At 35.1% G+C, this 22,008-nt stretch overlaps 1 protein-coding gene across 17 annotated transcripts in view; it reads right to left on the reverse strand.

The window, feature by feature from the left end:
• SOX5 (SRY-box transcription factor 5) overlaps positions 1–22,008 on the reverse strand; it is a 930,253-nt gene that overhangs the window by 261,348 nt on the left and 646,897 nt on the right. The window contains exon 1 of one of the 17 annotated variants that reach the window (XM_042991958.1): positions 19,949–20,017. The exons of the other annotated variants lie outside the window; for them this stretch is intronic. The gene's annotated coding sequence lies outside the window, so the exon portion shown is untranslated. Of the gene's footprint in view, positions 1–19,948; positions 20,018–22,008 lie in introns of those variants that run through there. 17 annotated transcript variants of the gene reach the window in all.

Here is a 22,008-nt window from a genome sequence, read left to right on the forward strand (position 1 = left end):
CAAAAAACATGAGTTATCACTGGTCGTGGAATTTTCATATTCCACTGGGCCTAACTAGGAACTAGGTAGGAGGGATTAAGCCTGAATTAAACTCTCAAACTGTATTTAGCTCCTAAGCTGGATCTCGTAAATGAAGACCAATTGTTCCTGACTGCAAAATGATAGGGTTTTACAATTCCAATGCATAAAAGAACGAACTGAAAACTACCTAAAGAGATCAGCAATATAGTAATTTCCATTCTACATTAGTGTGCTTATTCATTGTTATACAGTATTGTGTGTGTGTGTGTGTGTGTGTGATTTTAAACATTTTCCACATTGCAAAGGTTTAAGGTATATTTATAAATGCATGAGAGAAAGTGGAGCTAAGCATATAAGCTTAGCTCTATATTATTTTACAATAGCTATCTTTAAAGAGAAATTAGTAAATATATTTTATACATCTTAAAGAAAGCAAAACACGACTCTAACTTGAATGTAAAATCTGAAAAATAATACAGCTTCAAAGTGGTCGTAATCACCACCAGATGCTTAATCAGTTTAAATCATATTACGAGAATGGATTCCTGATGCCCTCCTGTTTTTGTGGTACCTTAATTGTTTGAACTCTTCTAAAATAAAAGCATCATTTTTCTGGTTGTTGTTTTGTTTTTTGCAGACTAGGTATTGGCACAATCAGATTAATAGAGACATGAAAACCCTTAAGTTTTCTCTTTAATATTTGCTGGGCAGTGGTTCAAAAATCTGCTTTTAAAGTATTAAGGATATAGATAAGTGTGTTGGCCATAGAATATGCTCTTATCAAACCCATCGGGATTTGTGGGTACCCTGGCCAAATGCCTTAATTATAAAGCAGTGATGGGACCACTAGATCTCTCTTGAGTTTGGGGCTATAAAGTATCCTGACCAAAAAAAAAAAAGACTGCATACTGAAAATTTTGCTTCTTTGGTCCAAAAACAAAAACAAAATCCAAATCTTAGAGCAGGTCCTAATGGATTTGTGAAACAACAACAACAACAACAACAACAATTCCACAAGTGAGAGCAGATTCTATATACTTAATCTGATTTTGGTTTAGAAGTTCTGGGATAACTCCTGAGGCTTCTAAAACTACGGCACTGTTCTAGGGAAGTCCGAAAGTATAATATTCTGGGGCTATAAAGACATTTTACACACTTCTCTGTCAAATCCCTTCAATTGCTTTCACTTTTTTCAGTAAGGGACACTCTACCATCTAGGCGATCTTTACCTCTCTGAACTCTCTTGTTTCTAGCCTCTTCTTGGCTCATTTCATTCCAGCCACATTGACCTTGCTGTCTTCAAATCTGCCAGGCCCTTTGCACTCTGTTCTCTGACTGGAATGATCTTCTCCCAAATATCCAAATAGCTTGCTCCCTCAACTACTTCAAGTCTTTACTCAAGTGTCATTTTCTCTGGGAGGATTTATAAATTCACCCTTCTCTACATTTCCAAACCTCCACCTTCTGCTTTATTTTTTTTTTCTAATACCACTTATTTTTATCTGACACACTATATATTTTACCTATTTATTATATTTATTATCAGACTTCTCTCACTGGACACCCGTAAATTCAGGGGCTTTCTCTATTGTCCTCTGCTGTATTTCCTGTACCTAGAACATTGACTAGGGTATAGTAAGCATTCAACAAAATATTTATTGACTCAGATTAAATCTAAGGATCTAATTATTTGTTCTGTCTGCCCAAAATACAGAATTCTTATCCTTCCCTTTCCTGTGGCTGCCATTTTGAAACAATGAGAATTAAGGGTTTATATCCTTAATCAGGATCAGAGGCAAAAATGCAGTTGGCATCCTGAAGTTGGGTGTCCCTTTCCATTTGGTTAATCTCACTTAGTGCATATAAATTTTACCCATGTATATATGAGTACATACATATTCTCATGCACGCATTTGATTTACATTTTACACACACACATATATATAATAGCATATTCCATTTTTCATCCCAAACATTGCAGAAGAATTTAAAAACAAAAAAACAAAAAAACAGTAGGCCCTTAAAATCACACACATATTTAACTTTACAGCTCTGACCAATTATTCTTCTGACTCTATGATGATACAATTCTGCCCTCAGGAAATAATAAAATATAAAGCTGCATTTAAAAAACAAAACTTGAGGGCTGCCTGGATGGCTCAGTAAGTTGGGCGTCTGACTTTATCTCAGGTCATGATCTCAAGGTTCCTGAGTTCAAGCCCTGCATTGGGCTCTGTGCTGACAGAGCAGAGCCTGCTTGGTATTCTCTCTCCCTCTCCCTCTGCCCTCGTCAGTTCTATCTCTCTCTCTCTCTTTCAAAATAAATAAATAAAATTTAAAAAAATACTTAATAAATTGAGGAAAATTACTAAGGTAATATGGGATACTTTTTTAAATCAAAGAAATAATTATTAGAATTCCAATAATGTATTTAAATTATTTGTAATAAAATCATTTAAAAATTTTGATCTACAAAAGGCAAATACATACACAAATTTTCATAACAAATCTATTGTATAAAAAGAGGCATACTTGGACTGCTTAGCCAAAATAGAAACTTCAACATTACTAATTCAAAAACCAAGTCTGGTTCATGAAAATAGTCACTGTACTATCATTAGAAGTCTTTTTTTCTCCTCTTTAACCACAGTAAATACTTATGAAAAGATGCCATCTCTTTAGCTTTCTGAGGACTTCACTGCCCTCTTCCCTCCCTCTACTAACAGGAACACTATGAGAATATTTTGGTAAAATCGTTCATTCTGTATTATTTTCTTCCAGTGGATAAAAGTGTAAGGAGTAATATTACAACTTTTTAACCATTCTTACTTATTCTTGCCCTTTAATTTGGCAGTGATAATGCTAAAGATAGTGGTATAATAACAGGTTAATAATAGGATCTGTTTAAAAGTTAAAGTTTGAAATTTCTTGCTAATGTCCATTAATTAATAATGATGAAATGTTAATGCCCTCAAAATGATAATGAGCTTCCCGGGGCACCTGGGTGCTTCAGTTGGTTAAGCATCGGACTCTTGATCTCGGCTCAGGTCATGATCTCACAATCTGTTGGATCAATCCCCAAAACTCTGCACTGACAGCACAGAGCTTGCTTGTGATGCTCTCTTTCCCTCTCTCTCCCTTCCCCTACCCTGCTCATGTGCAGCTGCTCACTGTAGCTCTCTTCCTTTCTCTTTCAAAATAAATGAACTTTAAAAAAAATGATAATGAGGGGCACCTGGGTGGCTCAGTTGGTTAAGCAACTGACTTCAGCTCGGGTCATGATCTCATGGTTTGTGAGTTCGAGCCCCACATCGAGCTCTCTGCTGTCAGCACAGAGCCCACTTTGGATCCTCTTTCCCTCTCTCTACCTCTCCTCTGATCACGCGTGCTCTCTCTCTCTTAAAAATAAACATTTTAAAAAATTAAAAAGAAATATGGTAATGAGGGGCACCTTCGTGGCTCAGTTGGTTAAGGGTCTGACTCTTGATTTTGGCTCAAGTCATGATTTCACGGTTCATGGGTTTAAGCCCCGCATCAGGCTCTGCACTAACAGTGTGGGACCTGCTTGAGATTATCTTTCTGCCTCTCTCTCTGACCCTCTCTCTGCCCTTCCCACTCTCTCAAAATAAAATAAATAAATAAAAAATGATAATGAGCTTCCAAAATCAACCCTATATCCCTTCTCCCCAACAATTTAGCCAAATCTTTCTAATTGCTTGAAACTTTTCTGAACAAAGATATTGTAGGAGTGGATATGAAACAGGTAAGCAGCAAAACCCTCAGCAATTTGAGATAGGGATAAAGTTTGACACAGCAACCAAAGGAATAATATGGAGTTTAATCTTCTACACAGGGAAGATTTTTCCACAAGGATCTTATATGAGAAGTGTCCATGTATGGACATTAACCAGCTACTAAATAGTTTATTCTAAAAGGTAACTTCAGTATTTCTCAACTTTTGTTGTTTTTATGAAGTACACAGTAAAAATATCTCTTTGGTATTTTTAATATTAACAAAGTTTGTCCTACAGAAAATTACAGTGGTCTAGAGAAGATTAAGCATATTAATAGTTACGCATGTTTCTGCTCGAAACAACCATCTAAAGTTTAACAATCTATTTTATCTATGGTGATCTAAAGTTGGACACACCGAATTTCACATTAAATAATAAACTAGAATGCTTTCCATTAATGTAATTTGAAGCCAATCCTCTAAAGGTACTGAATGTAAATATAAATTTTTTTAAAAATATGTCAGTGGCACAAAACACAGTGCACTTAAAAGAACTGAAATATTTTTAGAGTGAGATCTAAAATGTCAGTGAGAAAATGGAGGATGTCATGATACTTTCTCAATTCTGGTATCAAACACTGATAAGCCTTTTTATGAAATTGTGTCAACCCATTGCCTGAACACACTAAGAATTTCATAAATACTTGCTAATAAATGGATGCACCACTGTTAGATTGATGAACCAAAGGAATGAACATAGTGAGAAGAGTTCTTAAAATATAATCATTGACGACAAGTAAGATATGACAACACTTCAAAATTGGGACATAAGTGGTACAATAAATAGCTATCACTTTTCTGTATAAAACAAAACTTCTGTATCAAAATGTGCAAGGGGTTAAGCATCTATACCACTATATAGATGGACAGCAGAAAATTTTATTCTTACTGTCTCCTTTTGTACCTGTCATATCGAATGCTGCTCTAAAGCACTGCCTTCCCAGAAAAAGAACACTGTGCTGTTCACGTGGCAAACTATGTTTACAATAGTAACTGCCCTGAAAGAGGAAGGTCTATCACCGTACAAACAAGTATTCTCATTAGAATTTCTTTAAGAGTGTCATATATAGCTTTTGTGACTTTCCTTATCTGTAAAATTGGGATAATTTTACCTTGTAGGACTGTAAAATTAAATTAGATACCAATGCAAAACACTTAGTTTATTTGCAAAGCTGGTTAAAATGCAAACACATTGAAAAGTGCTCCGTGTTATTATGAGTAGTTAGTGAGGCACTGGACCACAGTAAGAAATACTACTGTAGGGAATCGCTATACTTGTCACATCCAATTCCTCGTTGGGCTTATTTTCTCAAAAAAGCAGATGGGAAGTCTCGCCAGAAGCAAGAGGTGTTACTCATCTTCCCTATAGCTCCTGGGTCAGTTTTACAACACCCAAACCTGGTGACAGCATGGCAGCAAAACTCAGTGGACAGGACTTGCTGGCCACAATAGAACTGGGGACCTAGTCTAATTTTAATACAGTGGTCAATAAAAAGAAAGGGGAAGGGAGAGGGGAAGGAAGGGAAGAGGAGGAGGAGGAGGAAAAGAGAGCATGAAAAAGATGAATAAAAAATAAAAAAAAAATAGTGTGCCAACTTTAGGGCCTTGCCCCAATCTTCCAAGTCCACAGGGTTTACAGATTTATTTGAGGTGGTTGTCAACACACAGGAGTAACTCAAATACAATCAATTCTTAGCTTATCCAGTGGTTTGTCTATCACGTGAAATCTCTGGAGGGTAAGCCCACATTTCTACTGCAGAGTTTGCTTCAAAAAACACACCTTTTGTTGGTGAAATTTTAAAACTCAGCTTGATACAGTCAAACATTACACTGCAAGATTTCTCACCTTTTCTATACAAAATTTTCACTTTTTTTGTGAAGCATGAATTTTTACACCTTAGATTTTTTTCCCACACTTTTAAACTCTTTATTTTATCAAACTTTATTTACAAAAAAAAATGTAGGGGATTCCTATTAGGTAAGTTAAACTGCAATGATACTTGGATTTAGATTCTATCCCTATTGCTGATTTCAAATGTAAATGGTCCTCAGGCTTTCAGGTGCAGTGATAAATTTTATCCTTGGGAGAAACAAATCCGGTATTTTCGTTCATTTAACCATTCATGCTACTACCGTGTCCTAGCATTTCTACGGAAAGAGGATGGCCTTCAGAATCCACCTTTCAGCTATGAAAAGAGAAAAGCTTTCTTCCAGGAAATACATGCTACAACCATAAAATGCAAAATACCAGACATGGAACAAACTTAAAGGGACAGTTAATTCTCTTCCTTGTTTTTTAAGCACATGAGATTCAATTCAGGGTTTTATAACAGAGCGTGGACATCTACCATATGGTTTAGGTAATAGACACCAGCCACTCACATTCCTCATGTACTTACTAACTCTGTACTCTTCCATTTCAAAATATGACACATTTATAAAACATGGTTTACTCATGGATAGCAGTTTATCATTTGGCTGTGTGATTACTCTTAATACTGAAATCTAATTCTCCAAAAAGTCCACCCTGACATTTTTGTGTTTCCAGATATATAGGAGAGATAAGTAGCAACTCTAATTGTTTGTAAAATGTTTGTGTTTCTGGAGTACAGTTCAATACAAGCCACATAAACATCCTCCAGGTGCATATGTCATTTCAGGTAAAAAGGGAACTGCCCCTTGAACAATTAGTCATCTTAATTCTACTACTACCATAATTTACCATCTTACTGATTTCTTTTTCATCGCCTTAATCCTTTGCAATCTGGCTTCTGACATCTTCACTAACTACCTATTTCTTAACCACACTATAGAATATTATTCCACTAACAACTTCTACTCCAGCCACTCAACATTCTTAAAACTACAGAATTAATGAGATGGGGAGGGGGGAATCCTTTCACAATGTATATATCTATCAAATTATCATGACATATGCCTTAAAAATTTTACATTTTACTGGTTAGTTATGCCACAATACAGCAGGGAAAAAAACACACACACACAAAACCACATTCAAACTTAACTTCCCTAAAATTGTTCTTTCTTGTTTCTCTCTCTCACCATTTATTCTCTGGTACTCTTCCTCTGAATGTGTCACACGTAGGTGTCCCACAGATTCCGTCCTCCCTTTCTCTTCTAAGGTTTCTATTAAAATCTCTTCCATTCATGCATTCCGACTATCATTACTATGTGAATGCCTTGCAAATTATGTCCTTTTCTGGGGCGCCTGGGTTGCTCAGTCGGTTGAGCATCCGACTTCGGCTCAGGTCATAACCTCAGCGTTCACGAGTTTGAGTCCTGCATCGGGCTCTGTACTGACAGCTCAGAGCCTGGAGCCTGCTTCAGATTCTGTGTCTCCCTCTCTCTCTGTCCCTCCCCCACTCGTGCTGTCTCTCTCTCAAAAATAAATAAACATTAAAAAATTGTTTAAATTATGTCCTTTCCTGATCCCTTGCCAGTTCCAATTTCTCATTAAATTATTAATGTATTGCCCAATGGTAACTCAGAATTACTATATGCCAAAGAAAACTCATCATCAGTCCCAACAAGAAATCAGGTTCTCTCGTGACTCACCCACTTCATTTGATGACATTTTCATATTGTAGGTCACTTTGCATCTTTAACCTCTTCGTTTTTATCTTCACAGACTGTCTGCCACCAAGTCCCATTCATATCTAACCTTCAAGATTTCTGAAATTGTCTTCTCTATATCCATAAAGCCAAAACCTTATTTTGGTTTTGGCCACCTCTATCACAGAACACTCTGATAGCCCTCTCACAAATCTTTCAACCTTTCACCGCTCATTCTTTCATCAAATATTTAACACTAGTTTGCTATCTACCAAATCCTGTATTAGCCTAAGAATACAAAGATGAAATGACATTATCCCTGACCTCAAGACATCTATAGTCTAGTGGAGAAAGAGACTGTGAAATTGAGTGATTAAATGCTATGAGGTATAAATAGTAAATCTTATGTAAGCATAAAGAATGACCACAGAAGCCACGTTTCTAACCAGCCTTTAAGAAAATCCTTCTTAGAAGAGGTGATGCTTCGCTGAGTTTGAAAGGACATGTAGGCATTATCCTGGAAAGTGAAGGGTTAAATGGCTTATAAAATGGTACAGTGTGAATATTATCTCATCAGTGGGAGAAAGTGATACTAGGTCACAAAACCAGAGGTGTCAATGGTTGTAGAGAGAGTTGCAGGTAGAGGAAGACAAAGAGTTGTAGGATTTTGTTTATTTAAATTTTACCCATTTAGCAAATAATTACTTAACTAGGCATCCAATATTTCCTCATCTATCCCCTCATTCAATAAACAAAATTAGGCAACTATCATGTACTGAAGTCATGCTATTTAGTAACTAAACAAGCTTTATGGTCTCAAGATATTTAAACTCTCATGGTAGAAATAAATATCACAAGGTTTATAGTAAGATACAAATTCTGTAAATAAGCAACATAAAATCCAGTGTAGATATATCATCTAAACACGGAGCTACCTGACACACTGTCTGTAGGGTACCTCCCACCTGAAATCCCACTAAAATGGAAAAAACATCTTAGTGATACATCTATCATCAGCATGGCACTACAGTTTGTTTGGATATCGTTGTTGTTAGCCAACGACCCAAGCAAGTGTGTGGTAACCAAGAATAATCAATGATGAAAATGGATTTTGAACTACAACTCTGATCTGATCATTCCCTGCTGGAAAAGTCATCAATTGCTTTTCAATGTCTAATGTATAAAGTTTTAACTCTTTAGAGTGACATTCAGGGTTTTCTTTTTTTTTAAAGTTTATTTATTTATTTTTAGAGAGACAGAGACTGCACCAGTGGGGGAGGGAGAGAGATAGGGAGGGAGGGGGGGAGAGAGAGAGAGAGAGAGAGAGAGAGAGAGAGAGAGAGAGAGAATCATAAGCAGGCTCCACACTGCAAGTGCGGAGCCCAATGTGGGGCTCAAACTTACAAACCATGAGATGATGACCTGAGCTGAAACCTAGAGTTGGACATATAATCAACTGAACTACCAGGAACCTTATATACTTAGGGCTTCTTCAACCTGACCCTAAACTACATTTGGAATCTACTTTGTTTTCCTTTTCTCAATTTATTTTCCTTATATCCCCAATAAACTAAATTATTTATTCCTTGTGATAATACTTGATGTATTTTAGCCTCTGTGTTTTTTGTTTCTTTGTTTGTTTGTTTTTATTAAACCACTAAACTATTCATCCCAGTTCAATCCCACTTGACAAAGCCCTAGAGGGCCCTCCCTCCATCTCTGTCTATTCAAATACTGGCTATCTCCAGGTACATCACTACATCATGAAATAATCCACTCTTTTCTCCAACAAAATATGTGCCTTTTTAATGGAATCTATTATTTCCTGATATATTTTTCTTGCATGGAGCTTTTGATATATTTTAAAAAATGTCTTCGATACAATAACATAATTGGTGTAACAAGGTTGTCCCTGTTACTTGTTTTGTTGTATGTCATATTATTTTGTAAGCCCAGGTATTTATCAAAAAATCAATATAAATAAATTAATTCGTGCATTATTTCATAAACTCATTCATATTAACTATGTTCATCATATTGTTTTAATCTATGAGAAATAATATACTGCAATGGTTTAAAAGCTAGTTTTGTACCAGACATATCTGAGCTCGTCTTGCTTTTACTACCTTTGTAGTCAATTTATTTAGCCCACCTAGACAACAGTTTCCTCATCTATAATAGTATGTGTGTTTGTATGTATGTGTGTGTGTGTATACACATATATATACATACGTACGTATATATATATATATATATATACAGAGAGAGAGAGAGAGAGAGAGAGATCTAAAGTGCATGATGCCTGAGGAAAAAACTATATGTTTAATAAATGTTACCTACTATTATTAAAAAGTAGCATTACTAAGTTTAGTATAATCTTTCAAGCTACTCAAAATTAGTTTGTTGTTATGGTGGTTCTTTTTTTTACCTATTTCCTACCATTAACAGATAAAGAGAAATTTTTTTATGTATGTTATACAACTTAAACACAACGTGCTACGAGTCTGACAGATAAGGATCAGACTGGTTGTCAACATAAAAACAGATAGTCAAGCATGACAATATAGAACAAAGTCAAGATCTTCATCTAAATGAAAGTTTTGTAGTCTGCCAATTTTCTATATACTGCTGCCACTTCCTCTTAATAACCTTGAAACTTCATACTTGACTGAATAATTTACTGTATGTGCAGTTAAATTTTCGTATTTGCCTGAACAGACAATATACGCTGTGGAAAGCATCTGCTCACCACTTTTCTAAGGGCATTGTACATACAGATGGAATGCATCCCTGTAACACACTCTTTGAATTTATGAAATAAGAAATAGTTTAAGGTTTAGATAATCAACATTATAAGTAATCGCATTTTCTTCTGGTAAAATGAATACCAAAAAAACAAAAAAGGCAAATGGTGACTGTGTCTATTCTTTCCCTGCTTTGACTTACAATAATGCCTTTCACAGCCAAGAAAAAGTTTCCCCCATTTCCCATCTCAGTTTTTTTCCCCCCTCATCCATTAACCTTCCATAGTTCAATGAAAACTCAGTCGTTTACACTTAGACCTAACATTTCTCAACACTACTCCTAAGAACGCTTGAAAGAAAGCGTGGGGCAGGAATACAGAAGACACCCCTGTCTCACAGAGGAAAGGTCAAGCAGCATGTAGCACTGCCTTCTCCTCCCCAGTCTTGAGCACTCAAGTCAGAGGACCGGGTCTCACTGCAACACTCGCCTCCTAATAGGTGGTGGAGACATGTTTAACTCGGACATAAATACAGAGAGGTCAGCCTGAGTCAGCTTCACTCAAACATTTCTTTTGATCTTTGGCTGACAGCATCAGAATCAATGTAAAATGGAAACCAAAAACTGAGATGCTATTACAATGCAAAAATTATCCTTGCTCCTTTAAAACAACAAAAACAACAACAACCTTTTTTTTTCTGTAGTCACAATCCTGGCATGGAAAGAAAACAACACGGTTTCATTGAGCAAACTGCAGTCATATTTCTGGCTTTGTTTTTTAAACAATAAGGGTGTTTGGCAAAATCGGGTCACAGGGAAATACAAGTTACAATAAAACATCTATAAATGCTAAATATAGCTCTTCCAGTCACGAGGTGTTACAAATTTCTTCAAGCCTATGATAGGCTGGGAGCTGAATCTCTGGGCAACAAGGTGGCTTTCAGGGGCACATAAACATTTTCTGATTGTTTATTTTTACTTTGTGACATTCTCATCCTCCTTTCATCATTTCCTACCTTTTCTCCACTTCTAGCTATCTGCCCAGGCCCTTTGGGTCAACATTGAGAAGTCCAGACTTCCCACTCAAGAGTTCATTTAGGTGGAGTGCCCTGTATCAAGACCTCTATGAACTCTAAAATTTTTCCTTCTTTCCCTTTTTAAATATATATATTTTTATTTTTGGGAGAGCACAAGCAAGTGAGGGGCAGAGCGGGGGACAGAGGTTTGGAAGCGGGCTCAGCGCTGACAGGCTGACAGCAGCGAGCCTGATGTGGGGCTAAAACTCACTAACAGTGAGATCATGACCTGAGTTGAAGTTGGACGCTCAACCAACTGAGCTACTCAGGTGCCCCTAAAATTTTTATTTCTCTTTCATGACTCAATATTTATTTTTATTTTCATTTTTTAAAATTTTTTATGTCTATTCATTTCTGAACAACAGAGAGAGACAGAGCACAAGCAGGGGTGGGGTGGAGAGAGAGGGGGACACAGAATCTAAAGCAGGCTCCAGGCTCTGAGCTGGCAGCACAGAGCCCAATGCGGGGCTCGAACCCACAAACCGCAAGATCATGACCCGAGCTGAAGTCAGACATCCAACCGACTGAGCCACCCAGGCGCCCCTCAATATTTATTTTTATATATCAATTTAAATTCCGATGTGATTCATTGCAATTTATGAATGGTCAATTCGCTTATCTACTCGTTTGTGTTTACATTTTTAAGAGAGTTATGGGTTGAACTGTATTCACCCAAAGAATGTATGTTGAAGTTCTAACTTAGTGCCTGTGACTCTAACCTTTAATTTGAAATGGAATCTTTGCAGATTTAATTAAGTTGAGATTATTAGGGTGGGTCCTAAGACTGGGGTCCTTACAAGAAGATGGCCATGTAAAAACACAAAGAGAACACCATGTGACAACAGAGCCAGAGATCAGAGTGATGCATTTGCAAACCAAGGAATGGCAAGGCTGGATGGCCAACACCAGTAGCTAAAAAGTGGCAAAGATCCTAAAAGGATTCTACTAAGGTTCTCAGAGGGAACATGACTTTGCTGACACCTTGACTTCAAACTTATAAACTCCAGAATTGTGAAAATATAAATTTCCCTTGTTTTAAGCCACCCAGATTGAGTTACTTTGCTACGGCAGCGTGAGGAAACTAATACAAAGACTATCTTATAAATTCAAATACATTAATCTTTACCAGAATATGTACAGAATATATTTTTAAGCAAGGCCTATCTATTTCCCATTAAGACTCCCATTGTATGTTTGAACAAGCATAGTCATATGAACTCTTTCCTCTTTCTGCAGATACAGCTTTGGAAATAAAGCCTTCAATCAACATTTTTTATAGCTTTCCTATTGTCCCCAACTCTACCTCATCACCCCCAACTTCACACATATATTTTCTACATTATATTAGTTTTTAATGACTTTCTTCCCATGTAAATTAGTGTTTAGAGAAACTAAAAATGGGCACCTGAGTGGCTCAGTTGGTTGAGTGTCTGACTCTTGATTTCATCTCAGGTCATGATACCAGGATTGTGGGATTGAGCGCCATTCTGGGCTCTGCGCTGAGCATGGAGCCGCTTGGGATTTTCTCTCTTTCTCTCTCTCTCTCTCTCTCTCTCTCTCTGTCTCCCTCTGCCCCTCTCTCCACACTCATGCTCTCTTTCTAAGAAAACAAAACTAAACTAAACTAAAACAAAACTGCTGGTAGTTCTTATTGGCATTACTAAAGATGTTCATTTTTATTAAGATCAAATCCCTAGTAATTAAATTAAATATTAATAAAATTTTATAATGTTAGTAATGTTATTATAAATATTAATAAAATAGCCAAAATAAAACATGTATTCATAACTTACTATATATACATTCAGATAAATATTAAATACTTAAAATAAATGAATATACAAATATACATAAATGCTTCTAAAAAAGGATATTATATTTACTATTATGCAACTTTTTAAACTTAAAACATAAATCATAGACATGTTTCCATATTTCTATGGATAAATTTCTCTAATGTTTAACACTTTCATAGAAATCCACCGATGAATGCACAATAATATACTTACATCATCCTGTATAAAATTTTTAGTTTTTCCACAACAATGTCACAAATAATATACTTTACTAATTCTGACATATATATGTGAGAATGTTCAGCTTCTAATACTGTAATTACTAAGCCAAAGTGCAGATATATTTTAATTTTGATAAGTATTGACAGAGTCCCATCAAATATTCTTTATTCAATGTGAATTACAATATTCGCTTCTAATAAATTATGTAATTGGTACACATGTATATCATATATGTTGTAATCTTTTCCTTTATCTTCATGTACACACATGCTTCCTTAGGGAATGAATGTTATTTAACTAATATATAAATCCAGGGGTAATGACATCCAAATTTTGGGTGTGTGTGTATGTATGTATGTATAATATCCTTTAGATACACACCCTGTCACATACACACTCATATTGCTATATGTGTATGCACATAATAAATCCAGAGATGCACAGGAGAAAACACATTACATGAATCCTTATAAAAGAGGAATTGAGTGAGTGAAGGATAGGAGTAGGAAAGAGAAATACTTTCCATTGTACACTTTTTATTACATTTTTAACTATTTACTTTGTGTCTTTAATATCCTCTCCAAAATTAGCTACTTTTTAAATAAATTTATATGAATATGGAATCATAAATGCCTCAGATATTAATAAACATAGAACTCAGTTAAACTAAGTTAGTGTAATTTATTCCACATCAGTATAACATGAATTCAAGTACAATATTGTTGGCCAGAAATTTTGAGGCTAGTACATTTTTGTGAAAATTATTTTCATTATTGATCTGATTGCATTATTTCTAAACATAAACACTTTAAAGTCAATTTAAGTAATTTATATCTTTTTTTCTTTTGAAACATACTTTTTAACAGGAAAAAACTAACACCCTAATTAAGACTTTATAAAAGAAAAATAAAACCTATAATTTTTTGATTTTACAATGTGTAAGGTTAGGATAGGAGGAATATTCATGGGTTCCAGATGGTTACATGAATGGCAAATGAAAGTCTTTCTTTGATAGAGTTGAGATCACTCCACATTTTCACTGAGTTCCAATTGTTGATAATAGACTGAATTTCATAATAGCCTTTCCTGCCCTCCACAATATTAGCATTAAGAGCTACTGAGATAGATCCCAAATATTGAAATTACACAAGAAATTCCTCTTATGATTTAAAATGTCCAATAGGAGAAGATCAAGCCAGAAACCTTACATTATGCTTGAAAGTGCAGTTACTCAAACTGTTAAAAAGAAACAAAACATTTTACTGAATACTTCAGTTTAAGAAAAAAATAAAGCTAGAAGCAACTATTGTTTCTGGAAGCACAGAAAGCTTTATAAGCACGTGCAATACTATCTTCTTCTAACTTTTTACTATTTCTCCCCCTTTTAGGACTTCCAAGTTGACTTATTGGCTATTTAATTAAATATGCCAAAAAGTTATGTAACGTGTCCACAGGATATTGATAGAAGTGGCATACCGTACATGGTTTATTTACATATTGAAAAACACAGTACCAGAGAGTCTTCTGAAATTATTATTATTACGATCATATCAACGTGTGCAGCATCACAATACAAGCCCCTTTAAAAAAAACCAAAAAACCAAAACACAAATTGTTACTCTACTGCATTCAGAAAGACACACAATGCAGGCTCAGATCTTGGCAACCTGTGAAAGTGCCCAGTCGAAAATTACTAACAGCTGGAGATGACAGTTGTTTTAACAGCTGAGCTGACAGGATTAATTTAAATGCACTGAAATCAAAAGTAGATAACACCTGTTTAGTCTTCTAGGGCCATTCGACAAGGTAGGCCAAAGGAAAAATGCAGAGCCAGAACTGTGTCTCTCTCTCTCCTCGAAGGACATAGGGGCTTCAGAGGAGAATGTCACCTTTTTGATGGAGGTGGGGTTAGATTTCAGCAGCAGGGGGCTGGTCAGCCTTTATCAGTTTTTAACATCTGGTTCCTATAATGTACCCCCTTCCCTTTTTTCCTTCTCTATCCAAGGTCTTTGACCCAAACCCAACAGTGGATAAAGATCACTAGATTTCAAAGCTACAGCTTCTCAGTACAGCTTCCTAGAAATTCTCTTGGGTTAATTAATGTATTCTCTTTGAGCTTCACAGCCACAGCCACAGCCACAGAAGAGCTGCTCTTTTTTTCCCCCTCCTTTCTTATCTCTGGTTCCAAAATATATCATGTCATGCAACAGTCTGCATTTCAAATGGTGGTCACAAAATATATTCAGTGGGTTTCTGTGTAGGATATTTGTCAACAGTTGATGGTTTTCATCTAAAAACCATTTTTCCAAAAGAAGAAATATTGAAATAATTTTTTTTTTGAATTGAGGAACAATGAAACAATGGTTTAGGTTTATATGAATGAGAATGATAGGATATTGTGATTTTTTTCAAAAGGTGCATGTAAGCCTCAATTCATGTGCTCTTATGAGCACAAGTACATACACAAAGCAAAATCAAACAGTTTGAAATCAGAAGTGTTTATTTTGCATCACTTCCAAGAATTAGGACTTAAATTTACCTGAGGAACATAAAGACTACTTCCCCTCACACGAAATAATATTTTGGCCTAATGTTAAGAATCTTAATATGCACAAATCAAAAACCATTCTATTAAAGTGTTTTGTCAAAATTATACTTATATCATTTGCAGATAACACATAGTATATGGAATGGATGTTGAGTAGACATAAAGTTTGCTCTTCAAAATTTTACCCAAATCTATACTGGCCCCCATTTAAAAGAAAGTATGACTCTGTCCTGGGAGGCAGGGAGAGGAAACATCTTCAGGATGAAGTTGGCTTCCTGCTTAGCCAGCTCTAGACACTGAATGAAAAGCACAGAGTATAAGGCTTTTATGTTTTTTTAATTTATAACCCAAATAAAGAGACTAGCCGATAATGATTTCCTTTTTCTCATTTGAGAAAAAAAAAATACATGTGTATAAGTAATTTTGAGGAGGCAAAATTTTTGAAAATTCCAAAACTTTGGGGTTATAAAAATGGTTAAAAGTGATACATATGCAAAGCAGAAGCATGATTTAGAATCTCAGTGGATTATGGAAAACATAGGAAGATACACTTTTTGGGGTAGGCCAAACTCCTAGGCACAAACTATTTCTCATTTCCCTATTTCATAAAAATAAGTTCTGCATTGGAAGTACTTAAAAAATACCTCAATTGCAGTAATCCAGAAACTCTTCTTAAAACAGTCTTACTTAAAAAAAAAAAAAGTGGCAAAGCTCTTTTAACCTCACATTAACATAAATACATGAATGGCTTATCTAACAATTCAAAACCAAACAGATTTAAAATTAATTTAAAAAACTTTTTATTCATCTTAATTTTATTCATTCACACACAAAAAGATGCACTAAGTGTAACTGTTCTAAATAAGGACAAAATGTTCTTATTTTTCCAAGTAATTTGCAATGGTACTGAAATATTTTTAAATCTTGGAGACTCATTAAATAATTGTATTCCTTGAACCAAATTGCAACAATATTTTTTTTAAAGCCAGGAAATGAATTACTTCTGGTATTTATAGCTTCTACAACTAATATCTAATCAGTAACTGTATGATAGAAAATAGCTACTTATGATATATATATTTCTCTTTTTATTAATAATCTAATAACAGGTTCACACCAATATTAATTCTGGTGTGACTGGGGTTTTATTACCTAATAGGCTGCAATAAAGAAACTCTTGGTAGAATAATGACCATCATATTTTCTTGTCAACATCAAAGTTATGACTGTGTTATGGACAGTAAAAGTGTGATGACACACTTTAAATACTTTGGGTCAAAATATGTCTAGCAATAATTTGTTCTTCTTGGTAGTTTCTTAGAGCAATTCTCAAAGGAAAAACACAGATGGGAATTTTTTTTTTCAGAAAGAAACATTTATGTTTTAAAGGACAATCTGTTATATGGTATCAGCTATTAGATCTCTTTAGAGAAAGACACCAGAAGAAGATTCAGAAATAATATTAAATAATATAAGCAAGGCCAAAACCAAACTGAAAGAAACATAGGTTATTTATTGTTTCCTTCATATTCAACATCTTCACTGGGGATAGAGGAGAGAATAGTAAGTCGGTAGAGTTTAAAGCTTGAATTATCAAAATCCCACTCACTCATGAACAATTTTGTTTAAAAAAGATGAATATCAGCATGCTACATCTCAGAAAAATACATGCTTCTCATAAAATGTACACTAAAATACTTCCATTTGAAAGCATCTAAATAAAGTATGCAACATATAAGGAAGAAAAAAGACAAGACAGACAGTGACCTTCAAGAGGTAGTTATTGTGAGAACCAAAAGAAATTTGCTAAATGATGTGAAAAACAACCCTCAAACTGTATTTCATTTTTCTTTTACATTCAGTTCTGCCTTTAAAAAATCACACATTTTCAGAAAATCTAATTGCATTTCTAAACCATTAAGTTCCAGAAAAATCTTGGTTTTCCTGTTTTATAATTATTTCAAAGTCTTTCATCTATTGGGAATACAATAGTAATTGTTGATCTATTCTGTCTAATGATAGATTTTTCCACTTTTATAAAAGAAGGAGCAATGCCTTCCCTGCTTTTTATCTCTTTATACAACTCAGAGACTCAAAGAAGATAATTACAAACAATGCCTGAAGAATGGTTCAGTTAATGTTAATTTATACAACAAACTAATTACTACCAAATGGTAAAAATCACATGTGGAAGTCCCTCTCTCCCACGCACATAACTAAACCAGCAGCCATCTGTCTCAGCTTGGGGAGAGCTCAGGGACACCCAGAGAAGATAAGGAAAGGAAGGGTGCAGATGTACTAGCTCATTCACCTACATACACATCACAGGACGTGATCACCGTGTTTCTGAGCCTTAAATGTGCTCAGGAAAAGCGAAAGGTAAATATATAGAAAGAAGGTATTTCAAATGCATTTTAATCAAAGTACATGCTGTTCTGTAGTCATCACAGGTAGAAACCAACCTTCAGCAAGTAAATGTTTTTGTTTTAGACATAACTACATACTTTTAAACTGTCATTCTTCATCCGTGTACCATTTTTGCTCCAGAAGAAAGAACATGCATCCTTGAGTTTTCATAAGGAAGTTTATAATTTCTGAGCTCTGGAAAGTATGTGTCTATATTTTTGACAATGAGTAAAATAATCTCCTTATATGTTATGAATGTAATTTGAGATATACATTCTAAACTATGTATATTGAAGTTAGTTAATATATTAAAAAAATAAAATAATGCTATTGATATTTTGCCATTTAATTAGCCTATAATTATAGCAAATGCAGCAAAATAAAGGCAATATTTTCCCCCTTAAAATCACAAGGTGAGTTGTGACATTTAAATAACAATAGATTTTCAGGTGAAATAATCTAAATGGGAATAAAAATATTAAAATGCTTTTTATTTTTATAAATTAAAAGAATATTCATTTACAGATGTGTTTCAGGTATGTTTTTAATGGCACTTAGAATTCCAAAATAGAGGAATAGGCTTGGCAAATATTTAGTGAGTGAAAACAGAATGAAAAATCTAGAAGTAGTGGCAGTAATACTGATTTGCCCTAACATATATTCCCTGTGGAATTGAAGAAATGTTTAACATACAGTAGTTCCGAACTCACTGGAACCGGTTCTCTAGACTTGCCCTTCACATACTTGATGGTAGCTAACCTAATTCAAGATAGACCACACAGCAAACCCTGAAGCAAATAGGTTATAGTAAATGTATTCTCTTTCACAATGAGATGTCCCACACTGCTTGCTTGCAGGCCCTCAATATAAGAGATTTGTACAGGGGCACCTGGGTGGCTCAGCGGGTTAAATGCCCCACTCTGACTCAGGTCATGATCTCACGGTTGGTGAGTTCAAGCCCCAAGTCTAGCTCTGTGCTGACAACTCAGAACCTGGAGCCTGACTCGAATTCTGTGTTTCCCTCTCTTTCTGCCCCTCTGCTGTCCATGCTCTGTCTCTTTCCCTCAAAAATAAAGAAACATTAAAAATAAAATTGAAAAAAAAGGAGATTTCTACAGAAGGCAACAAAAAAGATTGATAACAATGCAGCAGGACCCTAATATTAGAAATGAGGAGGCTATGTAAAATTATCTATTTATTATTTCTCGAGGTTATTTCAGAAAAGTAGACACACAGCTTCTAGAAAATATATTTTTATGAAATTCTTCTTGGATGTTCACATTTTTTTCACTTCCTTTAGCAGCTTTTAAATTATTGGACACATTTTCCTACCATTCATCAACTTCTAACATATAAGTCCTACATGTGTAAAAACTGGAAAAGATTAATTTAGAGGCCATTTCTATTTTGGGCATTCCACTTAACCAGTTAGGGTTTTTAGCAAACAGTGTAGAACATATTCTTTTACACTTCAATGCTGCATTTTAATGCTGTATATAGCAAACAGTAGAAAATTTGTAATTATCCATTTGAATAATATTTTAAAATTATCTATTTTAGTTCTTTTATCTGTACTATATTTATAGGTTTTTTTGATGATCAATTTAACTCAAGAATATTCTCATCTAAGTAAGAATCTTTTAAATAAAAAGTCTAACTTTGTTTGCCTTTTCATTGTCCTTTTAAATACATCAGAGAAGGGTATAAATTTCACAAGGGTCTTCATCCAAAGAGTCTGTAAATTATGTTGTGATATTTTCATGTAAGATACCTTCATGACTGTCCAGGACTACAACTGGCACCTCTGTTAGAATCAGGAAGTCACTTTAGAGATGTCAGGACTCTGGAATTTTCATAATCTAGAAAATAAGGTAGGTAGGTAGGATGAGTATCAACATTACCCTTGATCTAGCTTGTAATACCTCTGGGGAGGCAGGTACATATAAGAGAAAAAAATATGATTAAAAAAGAAAGAGAGAATAAACAGAATAATTCAGGATTCTAGCAAAATCTAACATTAAAAGTGTCTGCCTTTCAATAAAAGTATTGCCTTTCATCAAACTTATTGAAAAAACAATATAGATACATTATAAGCCACGGATCTTACAACAAAAGATCTTATCTTCTACCCCAATACATTAATACTAGAGATTCATAGTGCAGACCAACAATAAACTTGATTCTTGTTTGATTTACAGTGGAACACCTAATCAACCCAGTAATAAACCTGATGTATAATTGATCTGTAAAAGTTCACTGTTCTTTTTGACCACATTTCTTAATAAGGAGCTCTCCAAACCTGTTTTTGTTCTTTTTGCATACTGAGTTAACAAAGACATTGATAGAATATCTCTAGAATTATATACCTGGAAAGAACTATGAAATCCATCGAATGTAATAATTCTATTTTTAAATAAAGAAAGATAAAGCAGTTGTGCAAGGTTATACAGAAAATGATGAGAGCAAAACTAGCACCCAGGTCTTCATAATTCATTATTTCCTCTATTAAACTTCCTTCAGGAAGAGAGCTAGAAACCCTAGGGTGGGTTAGAGGGTCAGGTCAGAGATAGCTTATTCAACCATTTAATTAACTCATTGAACTAGGAATCACTACACTAGAAGCTTTGGATAATGGGATGACAGGGACTCTGTCCCTGCCCTCCAAGACAGAGATTAGCAGACTTTATCCATAAAGGGCCAGAGAGCAAATATTTTAGGCTTTTGTGGGCAACATTACTCAGTTCTACCAGTGTAACCCTAAAGTACATTATATTATGGTACACTACCTCAATATATAAATGAATGTGCCTGTCTGTGTTCTAATGAACCTTCATTTATAGACACAAATTTGAATTTCATATAATGTTCATGCATAATAAAATACTCTTATTTGGAGAACTGGATACTTGAGTCTCTGAGAAGGGGCTGATAAGAGGGCCTTAACTTTGCTTGTCCTTTCCATTGGTTGTGCTGTTTTCATCTTTCTAGCATGATTATTCACGAAGCCTTGCTGGGGCAGTGGCCTTTCACAGATTAGGCACTGATCTGACTGAAGGGCTGAAGTTTGGAATTTGTCTTCCTGAAGAAGTCCTGTAGAGATGTCTGGGATGCCTAGGAAATGGGTCCTGCCACTTCCATCTACAGGCTGTATTGAGTAGGGAAGAGCCATGTCCTTTCTCCCTGGCTACAATGGGTTTTGTAGACACAAAGGATGTCTCCAATCTGGTAGTGGGTAGATCCTAGGAACTTACTTGCATCTGTCTTTCCTTCATTAACCTGTGTGGGTAGCTGTCAACTTACTAGAGGAAAAGAAACTGCTAGGAAATTTTGAGACATTTAAGTATCATTTAGGCCACTTTGACGACTTTTTCGTAAACAAGTACTCGGTTTTATCAAATGGATTCCAATAAAATATTTTAAAGTAAAAAAAAATATTATTCCTCTTTTGATTTTTTTCAATAATTCAAAAATGGAATGCTGCTCTAGGAAGTCAAAATCTAATAGAGAGACACAAAGACAGAATCTCTTAAGGGAGGGATGATGGGAGTCGTTAAGAGTTAGCAGAAAATATTAAGGACGAACAGCCATCACCCAGGTGCAAAGTAAGGTGAAAGGCACTGCAACGAAACATCATAAGCAAAGAAAAGCATGGTGGCTGTGAAAAGCCACAGGCAACTCGGCATTACTAGAGCAAAAGTCATAAAGAGTGATGCAGGGAATGGTAGGAAATGAGAAACGAGGCTGGGGAGTTAGACAGGAAGTGAGCTCACTGCAGCTGCAGGCTGACTACCCACCTACGTTAATAAAGGGCTCAGGGAGACCCAATAAAAT

Source organism: Panthera tigris, chromosome B4 (genome assembly GCF_018350195.1).
Source record: "Panthera tigris isolate Pti1 chromosome B4, P.tigris_Pti1_mat1.1, whole genome shotgun sequence".
Taxonomy (NCBI): Eukaryota; Metazoa; Chordata; class Mammalia; order Carnivora; family Felidae; genus Panthera; species Panthera tigris.